General features: G+C 44.5%; 1 long non-coding RNA gene across 2 annotated transcripts; it reads left to right on the top strand.

Moving 5' to 3' along the window:
- The first annotated feature begins 5525 nt into the window (after positions 1-5525).
- Positions 5526-15565, top strand: LOC120644497. Of its 2 annotated transcripts, none has more exons than XR_005663775.1 (3): positions 5526-5854; positions 7405-10425; positions 13588-15565. It is a non-coding gene; the product is annotated as an uncharacterized LOC120644497 (long non-coding RNA). The 2 variants fall into 2 exon arrangements; XR_005663774.1 differs by lacking the exon at positions 13588-15565 and adding an exon at positions 11389-12175.
- The last annotated feature ends 234 nt before the right edge of the window (positions 15566-15799 follow it).

Raw genomic sequence — 15799 nt, 5'->3', positions numbered from 1 at the left:
GCCGTGCCTGCACATTAGAAGGAAATGCTATGGGCAGAACTCAAGGATATGTTCACTCTTCCTGAAGGAGTTGACCAAGAACTTGTGAAGAAATGTGCCTTGAAAAAGATGACCCTTGCCTTTGCAACTTTCAAGAAGAAGTTGTACATCAATTACATCAAGAAGGATAAAGAGCCGGACTAGGACGATCTTCCTTAGGTTAAACCATACTGGGAGGAGTTCAAACAATACAAACTATCAGAGGAAGCCCAAGAAAAATCCAAACAGGCCAAGGTGAATACAGCAAATAAGAAGTACAGCCACCACCTTGAGGCTGCCGGGTACAAGAAGTCAATAAAAAAATGGCAGAAGATGGAGCAGGACCTTATGGATAGAGGCATCAGGCCGACGATTTGGGATTGGCCGGATAGATCCAAGTGGTGGTTATTTGCTAATGGCGTGACACTAAACCAGCTGGATGGAAGTTTGGTCGTGCCTGAGCATATGCAAGAAAGTGTCCCGCGATCTAGTCGCTGCAATAGATGAGACCCAACAAGGAACATTCCAGCCTCAAAGGGAGAATGATGAGCTGACAAGGGCATTAAAGAATCCGGAACACCCTGGACGATCCCGCGGCATCGGCGTGGTCCCATGGAAAGTTGTTTGAGCCGGAGATTCCTCTTACAAGACTCACCGAAAGAGCAAAGCCGAACAGGAAGAGAAACTTCGTGCCATGCAAGAAGAGATGACAAGGAAGGTTGTGTCCTTGGAATCTCAGATGGACGCCAGGGTCAATAAGGCAGTGCAGCTAGCTCTGAGCCAAAGGGCCACTGCTGGGTCGCACCCAGATGTTGTGATAAGCTCGGTCTCTCAGCGACGCAGCAGCTGTGCATCCACAGCGGCGCCCGACGTACAAGCGGAACAACAACCCCAGATTGAGCCAACGGCGGTAGATGACCAGAGGTATCCAGTGGACGATATCACCATGCGACACCGTGCGAGCTTCATGTGCGAGCAAGAAATATATCCATTCATGTCGCATACGGGTCAGCCTTGCCCCTGAATCCTTCTACTACAATTCATGGAAGGCCGATACCCCCTGGCTACACCTCCGTCACAGTCGAGCAGATACTTGGAAACAATGAGGATCTTGAGCTCGACTTCGTTGGAGGGGATGGAGAGAAGATATTGGGAGACACACTGCACGGGGTCGTTCTATGGCGCAAGGCCGACATCAAACTTACTGCAAGCACAACGGCTCCCGTGCAGACCGATCGCCCGTCTCCGCGGTCTCCCTCACCGCCGTCCCCACAACCACCTCCTTCACCACCGTCTCTGCCGGCGCAAAGGGCCACGAGTACTCCAACTCCTCCTGACCAAGAAAAAGGAAAGAAAAAGACAGCATCCCTCCCAGCGGCTGGACCCTCAAAGAAGAAGCAGAAAATGGTCGAATGAAAATTAACCTACGAGAAAACCGCTGAGGAGTTGGAAGAGGAGACTGCTCGATATATAAAAGAACAATTGAAGGCTAAAGTCCCCCCGCCGAGGGAAAAGGTACCTCTAGAACTAGGGAAAAAGCTTCTCGCAAACCTAGACAACCCACCAAAACAGAAAAGCTTACCCTCGGACTATGATCGTACTCTGACAAAAGCACACAAGGTGAGAAATCTGAAGAAAAAATGTGGCAAGACCATTCCTCAGTTTGGCACACAACAAAAAGGACTCGGGCCCCTCCGGGTGCCAGGGTTGCCACTCCTACACCCGACGGACGTACAACTCCAGGCGGACCTACAGGCCGCGATATTTCTTTCTGAAACTGGATTAACGCTAGAGGAGGCAACGGGGCAAGTGGAGGCGGAAATCCCTGTCGCTCCCGTTCTTACTCCATTCCAGCATGGAAAACCTTTTGTCACTGAGGAAGAGGAGAAAAATCTAGGCACGCAGATGTTCAATTTGCATAGATGGTACCTGCGAATGTCGAATGACGAAGGGAAAATGTTTGGAGTCAAGTATCGTGACCATGATTTCTTCCGCGGGGAGGACGACTTCTAGGGTGTACTTCGAAAATTTATATCACATTTACCATCGACAAGCCCTCGACGCCTCTATCATCACCATTTAGGTTTTGTAAGTATCACTTACCTCTACATTAATACTTTTTGTTAACAAGAACATAATTATATGTGTGCATTATAAAATTTCTATTGTATCGTTTAGACAGGAGACCCAAAGAAGCCGAAAATATGGATGGCACAATCAGATCGGCTTCATGTCTCCTTTGCTAGTCAACCAGAAAGTGCTCAACAAAAATTACAAGGAAACGTGCCAAAACATGTACGATTCGTTGACTAGGCAAAATTACAAATCCTATATATTCATACCATACAACTTTGGGTAAGCCTTGGTCGACTCAATCCTCTGTTATATTACTAAATAAATACTAAGTCGTCTAATGCATGTATGTATATATTCTATCTATATCTGCAGTTATCATTGGATTTTACTCATACTTTCTGTAGAGACCGGCAATTTTATAGTCTTTGACTCAATGAGAAATCCAAAGTCCGCAATTCAACATATTCTAGACCCCTTGAACAGGTAAGTTTAGTTTGCACAATCAAATTTTTTTCTGTTAATAACAATTCTTGAATATCAAACTTAACTTTGAGCACAGGGTTTGGAAAACATTTGTGAAAAATAACAAAGGGCGTGGTCAATGGAGGCCCGAACTGAACGTTAACATGGATTATCTGGTATGTTGATTCATAAAAATTTGTCTAGTTAAGTATATAATCCCAAATTGTTCAAAATAGAGTAATTTATTTATTTCTCCTTAAGTGTGCGAGACAACAACAAGGAACTGATTGGTGCGGGTACTACGTATGCGACTACTTGCACATCACGACTCCATGCGGGAAGGCTACTGATGAAGACACGAGAGTACGTCCAAACCATTCACTAGTACATTTTCATAATTGTACTAACGCACATGATGTTAATCCTTTTTTCCTAAATGATAGATGTCTCAAATGGGGGATGAATGTTACTCTACTGATCGGATCAACGCCGTGTGCGAGCAGCTCGCCGGATTCATTTTGAACGAGATCTTGGATCCTAGAGGCGAGTTCTACCACGACGGTCACATCCATAGAGGACTTCCATCGACCTCCTGAGGGGACCAGTAGTTGGACTACAAACATGACTTGTACATTTGTAAATATTTTTAAACATTATGCCTTGATGTTTGAAAATTTGTAAATATATTAGTTCATCTAATTAGCTTAATTATATGCTCGCATTTCACTTTTAGTTAGTTTCAAATATTCTCTGAAAACGAACACGAATGACTAATGAACGTATAATACTGTAGAGCTTGAGTGCGTTTAGCAATTATAAAAAAAATAAACAGTAATAAATATAACAAACAAATCTGGATTTGGAAAAAAGGGAAAAGGTCATTGGTACCGGTTGGAAATACCAACCGGTACCAATGGAAGACTAAGGCACCGGTTGAAAAACCCGGTGTCTTAAGGCGAGGCCATTGGTCTCGGTTTGCGGGAACCGGTTGGAAAACCGGTGCCTAAGGCCTTTTCCAACCGGTTCACATAGCCTGTTTTCTAGTAGTGCTAGCAGCGATGTCCATAGGCGGGCACAACATGGCTAAGCTGCTAGCGTGACGGGTTCCCATGGGCCAGCACAGCATAGCACGACTAATGCATCGTGCCTAATCATGTCGTGCCCGTGCCACCCATTTCGCCATCTATAGTGGCTAATGGATTGAACTTACCAAATGGTACCAAATAATAAGGTGAGCATTGTGTTCTCCTATTCTTTAATGTGTCATGTATATGTATGCGATGGATAAATATGTTGTTTCCACTTGTTTGTAGTTATGCTAGATTTCCGCCATTAATGGTTAAGTGGCACTAGCACAACAATACCAATGCATATGCTTTGTTTGGACGTTATTCTCTAACCATTCAGAAATGGACAATATGCAAACAAGGCAACAGCTAGCAAATTTTATACCATTTTGTCCCAAGAATCTAGCACGATCCAAGCACACATGACACTAGCTACATCGTGCCTGGGCCGGCCCAGCCCATGCCTCAGGCTGTGTCTAGGCTGCTTCTATGTTACGACGCGGCGCACGGCCTGACACATTAAAAGTTGGCCCATCGGTCCATTTAAATCCTAAGAGCCCACCCTACAGGAACCCAAGGCTATAAAAGCCGGATTCCTTTCCCCTCTCTCCTTCCACCACACCGTCGCTCTCGTCTTCCTTTCCTGTTCCGCTCAGTTGGTCTCCTCCACTCCGCCCCGATGACCTAGCATTCCGTCTAGCCCTCCGAAGAGCCCCCCCCTTAGCTACTCCCCTCATAGGCTCGGCCTTCTCCTCTACCGTGCCCTCAAGGCACCACCGCCCTCTCTCCCCACATGGATGCAGTAGGTAGCACTGTGGTGGCGCATTGATAGAAAGTGGTGGCGAGTAGCAGGAGACGCCAGCGACGAGTAGGTGGTGCGCGGCTGCGCGCGGCCAGGGCCAGTAGTGACGTCCATAGGCAGGCACAGCACGGCTAAGCTGCAGGCTGCGCCTGGGCCACCTTGCCCGCCCATGGGCCAGCATGGCAAAGCACGACTGATGCGTCGTGCATAGCCAGGTCATGCCCGTGCCATGCCGTCCGTTTGGCCATCGTGGCTAATGGATTGAGCTTACCAAATGGTACCAACTAATAAGTTGAGCATTATGTTTTCCTATTCTTTAGTGTGTCATGTAGACATGTACTATATGTATGCGGCGGATAAATATGTTGTTTCCCCTTGTTTGTAGGTAAGCATAGATTTCCGCTATTAATGGTCAAGTGGCACTGGCACAACATACCATGCATATACTTTGTTTGGAAGTCATTTTCTAACCGTTCAGAAATGGACAATACGCAGATGAGGCAACAGCTAGCAGATTTTAATCCATTTTGTCCCAAGAGCTCTCAAATATATCTACCTAGAAAATGTTTCAGTATTGTAATTAGAGACTCCCTTGCAACCTCTCGCTCATGCTTCACAACTATATGTTGTAGTTTAATTAGAAGCTTTTATGGTTCTGGCACATACCATTACTTTGCTTCTCCACATATTATTTTTTTAGCAGCGACTTGTATCGGTATAATTCAAGAAAAATGAAGTAAAGAAGCATATACATACATAATTTGCTTTTCCACCTTCTTCAATAAATGGAATATACACAATCACATGTCGTGGCAAAAACCGTGCTACCTACGTCGCATGAATATCTCTATCTACTACTAAAAAGAACGAAGTTCTTCACACATCCTCGCGCGTCGTCCGTCGTGCATCATCGTCCTGCCGTAAAACATCCTAACCCGCGCGTTCAATCGTCACCCTGCCGAAAAACACACTAAGTCGTCCGATTGCAACGTCGGGGCTTCGTCCAGCCGCCCCGTGCGATCGACTCCAGGCGTCCAAAAATCACGCACACATACCCCACTAATCTCGGCCAGTCGGGCCGTAAAACACGCAACGACGCCCCCCAATCGCGCACCCCACAAACCATATCCTGGTGTAATACCCAAGAAAAAAAGAAAAGGGCTTTTAGAGGGTGGAGAGGCAGGAACATCCAGCCCAGTCCTTCCTGTCCTCCCCACATTGCCTCCTCCCCAGTCCCGACGCATCTCCTTCCCCTTATCGTTCTCTTTCTCCTCCTCATTCCATCCATGGCTGCTCCTCCCTAGATCCCCCAATGCAGAACCAAATCCTTGAAGGGGAGTAGCAAAAACGGAACGGGAAGAGTAAAAGGAGCTCGAGGAGATGCTTTTCCCCCTCACTCCCCACGGCTAGGGTTTGGGGGAAACTCAAGGTGAGCAAGATTTGCCCTTTTCCTACACTAATTAGGCGTTCATGGTGGAGTTTGCCTTTTAGTTTTAGTGGATTAGTGGGGGAGAAAGAACGTTTTGGTGTCTCTAGGATTTCGGATCCACTATTTTTACTGTAGCTTCATTGAGAGGATGGTTTGGGGTACTTAGAGGCCGAAATAAATCATGGGGTGAACTACAAAGTTGTAGGGAACATCAGATCTATTAACTCGTCAAATTTCGTGATTTTAGCCTAAGGGATTTGAGAGATATGGATTTTATGAGCTAGCTGTCATTTTCTGACGAAAATCTGGACAGGGCTGAAAAAAAGGAGGTTTATGAAAACCTTAAATGCATAATTAGACTTTCCAACCTTGGGGAACTTGTATTACTTTTCATTACCTTTCCAGATTGGTAAAGATTGTATTTTTACGATAAGTATAGCTTCAGTTTTAGATTTAAAAAAAATCAGTCTTCCTGTTTTGTCAGCAGAATTTTGAGTAAGGTTAAGCTCTTCTTTAGGCCATCTTATTGACCCTTTTAGCAAAAGTTTATACTACCAAAGTTGGATTTTGTGTAGTTATCTACCTTCTGGTGAAGTTTCATAATTTTCGAACATATGGATTTAGAGATACAAAATTATTTAGGCTTGCTGCCCTGATTTCTGGGCAGACTTAAAGTTCTATTTTTAGCAGCAGATTTGACCATCTTAAAGCCACAATAAAAATAAAGTTCCTCCACGAAAGTTATAGGCCTTTTTTTGTAGATTCCAATAATATATACTTTTGCTATCATATCTTTTGTAGATTAAAAGATACAAAAAAGTGAAGCAGCAGTGCTGCAATTGACTTGTGGTCTTTTTGATGTTTGGGTTGGATGATGGTTTGGGAGAGGGGGCGTAAGAGCACTTTACTTATCTTTTAGTGATAGAATTTTGGTTAAACTTATCTTTAGACTTGTGGATCATGTGGGTTGTTCCCTAGACCCTGGTGGTGCTTATCTAATCTTTAGGTTGTTATTCCTTGCCAGTGCACTTATTCATCTATCTTGTTGTGTGGTTGCTTCCGCTTGAACTCAAACAGGGGAGATGCTGCCAAAATTTTTCTTGTTGGCTTTGTTTATGTTTGTGTGGTGGCATCCTGATACGGGTTGTTTAGGGGGTGTTACAGTTGGTAATCAGAGCTTAGGTTATAGGTTCTAGGCTTTTCCTTGATGCTCAACTCAAAAGAAGGCCTAAAACATTCTAGCTTTGGTGATTAGAGGAATTGTGGCATTGCATTGGTGTATCCTTCAAGAATTTAAAGAAGGTTCCTTACTTTCCACTCCTATTTATCCTCAAGGATTGAATGGTAATAAGGGACTTAACTTAGTTTCTTAACCTTAAAATGTAAGTGTAGACGGTATACATGCAGATGTTCTATGATTTCTTGCTGAGGAAGTTGAACTAAGGATTCTAGATAAGTAGTTTGTTTGGATTGAAGTTTGGATATGAGATCGGCTACACTGGATATGTGAAGTATTTTGGCATAAGTTTTACTATGGTTTATGATCGCAGGGCTTCCTTCTGTGCAAAGGATATTGCTGTTGATGATCGCTATCTGGGCTTCCTGAGTTGCCTCCTAAGTGGGAGCCGATTCTTGAGATCAAGTTGATTTTGGGTACACAACCTATTAATAAGACACAATATAAGTTGGCTCCAATATAGCAAGAGGATTTTAAGATGTAGCTAGATTGACCTTCATGCTAAGGGGTTTATTCGCTGAAGCACATCGCCTTGGGTTACTACTATTATTTATTTGTTGGAGAAAAGGGATGACACAAAGGTGCTTCCTGTGGGGCATAGGTTACTTAATCATGAGACGATCAAGGCAAGTACATTTTGTCTTGTATGGATGCCCGGTGCCAATGTGTTCTCTAAGATTGTGTTGCAGTCTAATTACCATCAACTTTGGATCAGAGATAATGATTGAGAAGGTGGCTTTCAATGCAAAGTATGGGCACTATGAGTATGTTGTCATTTCGTTTGGAGTAACAAATGTCCTTCTATTGTATGGAGACCATGGTCAGGATGTTGCAAGAGTACTTGGATGTTTCTGTGGTAGTTTGCATTTATGATATCCTAGTCTACTCTAAGTTCAAGGAGGAATATGGGGTTTAGTTTGGTGCCATATATGTCATGGATGGTCTAGGGAAGAATAATTATACACAAAGCTGAGGAAATTAGCTTTTTGGATTTCTGAAGAGAGCACTTTGGGGTCATGTGACTGACCAGGTATTATGGTGAAATATTTCCTTTTGTGATGGGGCTGTCAAGACCAACCAATGTGATAGAGGTTCAAATTTATCTTGGGCTCGCTGGTTATTGTTGGTGCTTGGTGAAGGATTCCTTAATATTTATAAACCTATTATTTGGCTTACTGAGAAGGGTTCTCCACTAGGACCACTGAGTGTGTGGGGGGGGGGGGGATTAGAAACTTGAAAGGGTAAATTAGTGAAATGTCCTATATTGACTTTATCAGATGGTAGCAAGGGATTTAATTTGTATACGGATGCATCCTGTACAAGCTTGGTTGGGTGCTTACGTAAATGAGCATGGTGCTTATGCTTCACTTTAGTATAAGAACCCTAAATGGATCATTTTATGCATGATTTGGAGCTAATTGTAGTGGTTTTGCTTTAAAATTTAGAGGCACTGTATTTATGGTGAGTCATATTATTTCTCTACTTATCATCAAAGCCTCAAGTATATATTCACCAGGAAGGAGTTAAATCCGAGGCAATGAGACTTGAGTCGATAGAGGATTAAGATTTGACTGTCCAACATCATACAAGAAAGCAAATGTTGTAGCCCATTCACTTTGTAGGATAGAGGTGCTAAATCACTGATGCCCTCGATTTCAAATATGAATCATATAGTTATTTTATTATTTAGGTGTTGCATATCAAGAGACTAAAGTGAGCATTTAGTCTTCCCTATATATCCTGCACGCGAGGCTCAAAAGCAAGATCGCTTAAGCCAGGAGGTTGGAAATAGGATTTCTAATGGTATGCAATAGGAATTCAACATTGGTGATCATGGGATCGTACATTTCAGAGAACACTTTTGTGTCATAGAAATCAATGGTGAAGATGGGTATTTTAACAGAGGCATGTCAGACACCATATGCGGTTCATTGTGGTGAGACACAAGTGTATCAAGATTTGAGGCAAAACCTCTGGTGGAAAAGGATGACAGTTGATAGTTCCAATTATGTGGTGGCTTAAGTTTGTAGTAGGTGAGGTTTAGAGCACAAAAGTCCGCAAGTTTGTTAAGCCTTGAGTGGAAATGAGAGCATATTACTATGAATTTTGTGAATTAGTTTGCCTCGGTCACCTCAAGGAAGGGATGCTATGTGGATTGTTGGGGATAGACCCACCAAACTGGCATGTTCCATTCCAGTATAAACAACTGGCACTGCACTGGATTTGGTTCCCTTATGTATTAGATGGATGGTCAATTAGAGCGTACCCTTTGGATCTTGGAGGATATTCTTCGAACTTGGATCCTTTCTTCAAAAGGTAGTTCGAGGATTATCTAGCAATGTAAGAGTTGGCTTATGATAATAGTCGCCAAGCTAGTAAACATATGGTTCCATATAATACTTTGTATGGAATAAGGTGGACCTCACCTTTTTATGATTTGGAAACTTTGGATGAGAGGTATTTGGTTGGTCAAGATTGGGTTAGGAGACATCTAAGAAGGTGCAAGAGATACATTAAAATTTATTGGCTGCTTATAGTCGACAAAAGTACTATGCAAATGTCACGAGGCGGGATTTAGAGTTTGTAGTGGGAGACAAAGTTCTCCCAAGGTCTTCACAAACCCAAGGCATTAAGCGTGGTATGCTACACCTAGCAAGCTTAACCCAAGACACATTGGCCTACTTCATTTTGTACCTCAGGTTGAAAAGTATTTGAAGGACCTTGAGCACAAGGTTGATTTGGGGCATGATGGAGTGGAGTAGAACTTGATAATTGTATGGCAGGTAGTGCACATTTTGGACTCTTTACGTGGGCCAGGAGAAGAAGAGTTACTAAGTATGTGAAGGCACTTGGGCTAATTTGGAAGAAGCTACTTGAAAGCTCGAAGATTAATTAATGTACAAAACATCCATAACTCTTTGAAGCGATGGAGTTATATGCCTCCATTTAAGTTGTCTCTTGCTTGGTCACTCCGTTGTCATGGTATGATCGAATTTGGGGACGAATTCCCTAAAGGACGGGAGAATGTAATACCCAAAAAAAAGAAAAGGGCTTTAAGAGGGGGGAGAGGCAGGGCCCATCCAGCCCACACCTTCCCGTCCTCCCCATGCTGCCTCCTCCCCAGTCCCGATGCATCTCCTTCCCCTTCTCGTTCTCTTTCTCCTCCTCCCATGGCTGCTCCTCCCTAGACCCCCCCAATGCAGCACCCAATCCTTGAAAGGGAGTAGCAAAAAATGGAACGGAAAGAGTAAAAGGAGCTCGAGGAGATGGATCTTGGGGGTAGATTTGCTTTTCCCCCTCACTCCCCGCGGCTAGGGTTTGGGGGAAACTCAAGGTGAGCAAGATTTGCCCTTTTTCTACACTAATTAGGCATTCATGGTGGAGTTTGCCTTTGAGTTTTAGTGGATTAGTGGGGGAGAAAGAACGTTTTGGTGTCTCTAGGATTTTGGATTCACTTTTTTACTGTAGCTTCATTGAGAGGATGGTTTGGGGTACTTAGAGGCCGAAATAAATCATGGGGTGAACTACAAAGTTGTAGGGAACATTCAGATCTAATAACTTGTCAAATTTCATGATTTTAGCCCAAGGGATTTGAGAGATATGGATTTTATGAGCTAGCTGTCATTTTCTGACGAAAATCTGGACAAAGCCGGAACAAGGAGGTTTATGAAAACCTTAAAGGAATAATTAGACTTTCTAACCTTGGGGAACTCGTATTACTTTTCATTACCTTTCTAGATTGGTAAAGATTGTATTTTTACGATAAGTATAGCTTCAGTTTTAGATTTTTAAAAAAAATCAGTCTTCCTGTTTTGTCAGCAGAATTTTGTGTAAGGTTAAGCTCTTCTTTAGGCCATCTTATTGACCCTTTTAGCAAAAGTTTATACTACCAAAGTTGGATTTTGTGTAGTTATCTACCTTCTGGTGAAGTTTCATAATTTTCAGACATACGAATTGGGAGATAGAAAATTATTTGGGCTTGCTGCCCTGATTTCTGGGTAGACTTAAAGTTCTGTTTTTAGTTGCTGATTTGACCATATTAAAACCACAATAAAAATAAAGTTCCTCCACGAAAGTTTTAGGCCTTTTTCTGTAGATTCCAATAATATATTCTTTTGCTATCATATCTCTTGTAGATTAAAAGATACAAAAAAGTGAAGCAGCAGTACTGCAATTGACTTGTGGTCTTTTTGATGTTTGGGTTGGATAATGGTTTGGGAGAGGGGGCGTAAGAGCGCTTTACTTATCGAAATGCTTGTTGGTATGAGTTGTTATCTGATCTTGCTTTGTCAAACAGGTGGTAGTGCCTCGGATCCGCTTAAAGCGATCATCTCTTTGTTGGAGGCAAGTAAACGTAGCGGTGGTTTGCTAGAAGCTTTAACTTGTTATTTATTCTACCTCCACCCTAAAATTTCAGATCCACAACTGTCGGTGTTCCGACCCGAGGGGCCTGAATCCCAACTAGTAAATGCTGCGTGTTTCCTCGTCCCAGATGATGATGCAAGAGGCAACACAGTAACGCACAATTTATCCTGGTTCCGGCCGTGGGGCCGTACGTCCAGCAGAGGGGGTGTGCGAGGGCACTGTATTATCTTGCACCCGGGGTGCTTGCAGTAGGGGATACAAGCGGGGCGAGAGTGGGAGGAAAGCTCCCAAGTCTCTGCTAGAAGTGGAGTTAGTTGAGATGAGTACTCAATCGTGCTGAAAGTTCTGAAAGGGGAAGTTCAGGGAGCCTGCTTCCACCCTTCGATTGGAGAGAGCCGTCCCCCCATAAAAAGAAGCCCACCCTCTCCTTTTATAGTTGAAGGAGGGGCAGCGTACATGAGTGTAGGGGCGCGGAAGTCGTCGTTTTCCCCTGAATTGCGGGTACAGTGGTCGAACACTGTAGGAAGTGTACTGTGGGAAGGCGGCGCACGTCGCCGTCATCTTGGGCTCCGTCCTTGGTCTCGTGGAGATGGCGGCGGCCGTCCTGCAGAGTCCCAGCGGTAGTAATGGCGTGGGACGGTCCCGGACCCCCTGGTCGGGGTGCGGGCGTGCGCACTAGAAGGTCCGGGGACGCGTGGAAGTCCCGGACCCCACAAGAGGGAGGCCCGGGGTCCCGTCCGCGCATGCGGAGTGCCCCTCTCGGAAGGGCACGTGACATCGCCAGACCCCTTCCCCAGGGGGAGGTGTGTTCGGATGGTTGATGTCGGCGTGACAATAACGGGGGCGGCGCCAACTTGTCTTGTACCGCGTTGAATGCTCCACAGTGCTGCTACAGCGGCTGGGGTGGCAGAGCGGTGACCGGGGTCAGTGGACGGGACGCCGGTCACATCCACTGCGGGAGTGGCAGTCTGACGCCGCCCGTCCTTTGAGCCATGGCGGAGTAGCTGGCCTTTAATGCCTTTGTACGGCGGTCGGTTGGGCGGCGGGGCCATTTGTCTCTTGTGCCGAGAGATGGCCTCGAGCGAGGCGGAGATTGGCCACCCGCTCGAGGGCAGGTCCGCTGTCCTCGAGCGAGGCGGAGATTGGCCACCCGCTCGAGGGCAGGTCCGCTGCCCTCGAGCGAGGCGGAAATGCGATTGCGCGGTCGAGGGTCCCGAGGGGAGCCCTCGAGCGAGGCGGAGATGAGTGACCCGCCTGAGGGTAGATCCGCTACCCTCGAGCGGGGCGGAGTTTGTTTGGTGGGCCTGAGAGGGGCCCTCGAGCGAGGCGGAGATTGGCCACCTGCCCGAGGGGGATGTGGCTGGGCCACATGCTGGACTTCTTTGAGTCCTTTCCTTTCCTCTGAGGGAGAAATAGGCCGTGGGCCTTCGTGGGCCCAGTTGCCTTAACATATGTTTGTGTTTTTGAAAGTGGTTTTAGTACCTCAATTAGGGTGTCCCTAATTGTGGCACCCGACAACAACTAATACAATATGATCCATTTAATTGTGTTCTAGTTAGTTTGTTATATATTCTCTATGGATCGATGTGAATATCTATGCTCTCTATCTATGGCTTGATGATGTTATGTTGGTGGAATGGAGTGAGGCCTATTCTCTATCAAGAGAGATGCTTATGGAGATATATATGGTTTGCATTTTTCTTTATATGGCAATTGCATTGCATATCATTCATTGCATTGGCATATGGAGTTATGTTGCGAACCTATGGTTCCGACCGTACCGGTACAACATCGTTTATTGGGCATAACGATGCAGCTTCATATCTTGTTGGGTATGAAGGCATGACACATGGCATTACATTGCATTGTGATTTGGGGATGTGAGGTGTATTTCTTGGAGTATGGCTTTGGGAAATATTGGTAAGGAGTGATCCTTAACTATGGATTGGTGGCGGTTAATCTCATCCTTTACGTGGTTGTATTATTGGTTTCGATATATCTTATGTTCATCTTTGGTTTACCTATAATGGAAATTTTAAATCGATGCTTAATGAACTTGTAGTTTAAATAGCTTGTTAAAACAGTTTACTTGCTGAGATCTCGCATCTCACACCCTCTTTTATCTTTCAAGGTACTTGAGTGGCTTTTGGCTTGATGGGTGGGAAGTAGCAGCTCACGTCACACTTCATGCCATTATCTTGTTTTAAACTCGTGCTGTAACATAACTAGTGATAGAATTTTAGTTAAACTTATCTTTAGACTTGTGGATCATGTGGGTTGTTCCTAGACCCTGGTGGTGCCTATCTAATCTTTTAGGTTGTTATTCCTTGCTATTGCACTTATTCATCTATCTTGTTGTGTGGTTGCTTCCGCTTGAACTCAGACAGGGGAGATGCCGCCAAAATTTTTCTTGTTGGCGTTTATGTTTGAGTGGTGGCATCCTGATACGGGTTGTTTAGGGGGTGTTACACCTGGACACCCTCTTAGTCCTAAACCTTGAACTCGCTAGTAGCAGGCCGCCGCCAATCCCTGGCTGATCGTGTGCGCATGCGACCGCTCAGCGGCAAACTGAACATGAGCAGTGGCGGCGGCAACCTTTCGGTGGCTCACGCAGGGTCCGTGGTTAGGGCTAATTGTCATGTAAGTGATATTATTGTTCTATTAGTGCTAATTTATCATAGTTTGCACCTAATTTGTTGTTAATCATCATGCTTAAGCCACACCCGTTGTCATCAAATGCTCATGTTTAGGACTCTAATTACTAATGCTTCAGTTTGTTAATCATGATTAGGGGTTCAATATGCATGATTAGTCATTCCTTAGGCATGATTGCCTCTCTGTTGTTCATGATTAGTTAAGTTTTCAGTCTAATTATGCCACAGTTATGCCTAATCTACTAAGCTCAGTACCATTTTTTTTCTTTTTTTGAGTAGAGCTCAGTACCATTTTGGATAAGCTTGTCGAATTGGTGCAAGTCAGTAAGAATTTGGGTCTATGGTTACGGGCTCAGCATGTAGAAGGAGAGGAAATAAGGCAACATGCAAATCAAATCCCAAATTTCCGAAACGCTAGAGAATGATTTGTCCCTCAGTTCCCCAAATCGAATTGATGAATCAAGGCAAATAGAATACTAACGGCCGTTAGCAAATATAGGGTCCAGGGACCAGTTGCCTCCAGTACTCCAGTGCCGCGGCTCCCGGCGCATGAGATTTGCACCGCCGCCACGCGAAAGGCGCTGCCGCGGAGCCGCTCGATGGCGCCGCGCGCAGCCACAGCCGCATGCGCGCACCAGCGAACGGATCCACGACAGGCAGCGCCGCCGTGTCGCAGCCTCGCCTTTGTGTCGCATTCCCATCTCAAGCCGTCGTCGGCCCCATCTCATGCCGCCGCTTTCTCACCAGTGGAATGTGGAGGGGAAAGGGCAAAACGCCCTAGGATTTTTGGCCGGAATTGATAGCGGCCGTTTGATCAAAACATACGGGTGAGATCGCATCTTGCTAAAACAGGCCGGTGGGCTGAGGCAGCCTGGCACAAAGTTGTGGCCCAGGCGTGAGGAGCTAGCCTGGTCAAATGCTGCCCGTCCCGAGGAATTGTTTCGGCCATTAAAGAATTTTCATTCCTGTGGTGCGCCTTGAGGGTACAATTTACGAAAATATTATGGCCAAACATCTAATTTAGCTATATAGAGTACGGTTTACATTTTGTATGGTGGACCAATTGAGTTTGAAAGGTGCACTCCGCAATTATGATATGAGTTTCTGCTTTTTATTTTAGTCCTCTAATTACCACTGGGTTAATTTTATGATGTGTAAATATTTGTTTTGTGCTATTATGTGAAAGTTTATTCTTTTTTCATGCTCCATGTATTGCGCAAGAAAATCAAGAATATCAATGGAGTATCAATGACTTTGAATGACATGCAGCCACCACTAGATTCAAGAGAAAGGAGGAGGCAACGAGATAGAGATCGGTATGCACATATGCCTATCCAATAGAAGGAAAAATTACTAAAAAGGTGCCGTGAAAATTACCAACGAAATAAAGCTGTAACCACTAAAGGTGGACTTGAACACCTTCAATTGTCAGGTAATACCAATCAGTTATACTTATTGAAATATTTTAATTTATTATTATGTGATCATCAATAGACTCCGTCTTAATGTGTGTCATTTTTTAGAGATGGAGATGGCATGAAACAATGAAAATATTGCTCCTAATGATAATAATAATGTTCTATATAATGAAATACATCAAATGCACAATCTTGAGAAGACACCTTTGAACGGGAATGATGGCCTCACTATTGGTACTGAGAAAGCAAGTTTCCCTTTTTAATTGCAAGC

This window comes from Panicum virgatum, chromosome 8K (genome assembly GCF_016808335.1).
Source record: "Panicum virgatum strain AP13 chromosome 8K, P.virgatum_v5, whole genome shotgun sequence".
NCBI classification, from domain to species: domain Eukaryota; kingdom Viridiplantae; phylum Streptophyta; class Magnoliopsida; order Poales; family Poaceae; genus Panicum; species Panicum virgatum.
Note: the sequence above shows the minus strand (reverse complement) of the source record. Positions and strands in the feature narration are given on the sequence as shown.